The following is a 1,615-nucleotide window of genomic DNA, read 5'->3' on the forward strand; positions in this document are numbered from 1 at the left end:
GGAGTTTCCACCTGTAAAATGATTTCCTGACCGAGCTAAAAGTACTCGCAAGCAGTGATTTCATCCCAGGTGAACATTCGACCATTGTTGTGTCAATATCTCTCCATGCATTCCTGCTTTGGGCTGTTCAATATTCCGCTTCTGTCACACAGAAGGGAATTCTCAAAGGCACATGACACTGTCTTTTGCAGCGGCGTTATATTCTGCGATTGGAATCAGTGACAATGGTCCTCCACTTTCGATACACTATTGATAGAGTGAACGCGAACTCCTTTAGATACTTCCGCCGTTAGTCTGGTATTCCGGAACCGAACAGCCATGTGTTTGTGTCGGGTAAGCGTTAGGGTGTTCGGATCTGCGGCTGCGCACAGCCTGACTTGCCCTTCAGCGTGCCTGTAATGTGGTAGTTATCGGGTTATTGCATTTGCCCGATACCCGGAAAATCGTCATTCTCGAACCAGATGGCAAATTCCTATAATATCTGTTTACTTGAAATCGAGCAACATGGGAACAAAGCTATTGACATTTTATTTAATTCAACATAAATTTATCTCATTTTACAACTCAAAACATTCATAGATTTTCCGCGTTACACAGCACGTCCACAGCCCCTAAATGCATAAAATACCTATTTCCATGTTTCGTGTGGTTGGAACAAATCTCTCTAAACTGCCCTTATCCAGGTCCGTGAATTCTGGTAAACACGGCGAGCAAAGCAATTCGGCAGAGAATCTGAACAGAAATGTGCGGAGCTTAAGCAGAAGTTTTAAGTGCTGTGGAAAAAATCAGAAGTTCGGAACACAAGAGGGAGGGGAGCAGACGAGGTGGCCGAGAGGTTAAGGCGATGGACTGCTAATCCATTGTGCTCTGCACGCGTGGGTTCGAATCCCATCCTCGTCGTGAAACGTTAATCGGGGGGAACCACCTTTGAAACTGTCAGTTTATGGCATTCTAGCTTCCAAATTTTGTCACAGGGACGCCGGATGGTTTGCTATGTGAATCATGACAAGCAATATTCAGCATTAATTTATCACCAAATTTGGCTTAAATGCCACAAGATATAGGGACAGAATTAGGTTATTTTTTCATTGATGTTTCTCCGCCATTTCATCACGGCTGAGGCCTCACCTTGAGTATTGTGAACAGTGCTGGGTCCTTCATCTGAGAAAACACGTGCCAGCATTGGAGAGAGTCTAGAGGACGTTCACAAAGATATTTGATGGCTCTGGGACTGTACTCGCTGGAATTCAGAAGGCTGAGAGGGGGTTCTCATTGAAACTATTCGAGTGTTGAAATGACTAGAGAGTAGATGTGTGAAAGGGTGAATCCCATGGTGGGAGAGTACAGGTCAAGAGGGCACAACGTCAGGATACAGGCGCGCCCTTTCAAAACAGAGATAGGGATAAACCTCTTTAGCCAAAAGGTAGTGAATTTGTGGAATTGATTGTCACATCCATTTGTGGAGGCCAGGTCGTTGGGTGTATTTAAGTCAGAGGTTGGTGGGTTTTTAATTGGACATGACTGCAAAGGTTGCGGGGAGAGGGCTGGGAACTGGATTTCATGAGGCGAGAATAAAAAAGGATCTGACACGTTTGAATGGCGGAACAGACCAGAT

The 1,615-nt window shown here is 45.1% G+C and overlaps 1 non-coding gene across 1 annotated transcript; it reads left to right on the forward strand.

Annotated features, from left to right (window-relative positions):
• The first annotated feature begins 818 nt into the window (after positions 1–818).
• Positions 819–900, forward strand: trnas-gcu (transfer RNA serine (anticodon GCU)). Its single transcript has one exon. It is a non-coding gene; the product is annotated as a tRNA-Ser (tRNA).
• The last annotated feature ends 715 nt before the right edge of the window (positions 901–1,615 follow it).

The sequence above is a fragment of the Hemitrygon akajei genome, unplaced genomic scaffold, assembly GCF_048418815.1.
Source record: "Hemitrygon akajei unplaced genomic scaffold, sHemAka1.3 Scf000138, whole genome shotgun sequence".
NCBI classification, from domain to species: domain Eukaryota; kingdom Metazoa; phylum Chordata; class Chondrichthyes; order Myliobatiformes; family Dasyatidae; genus Hemitrygon; species Hemitrygon akajei.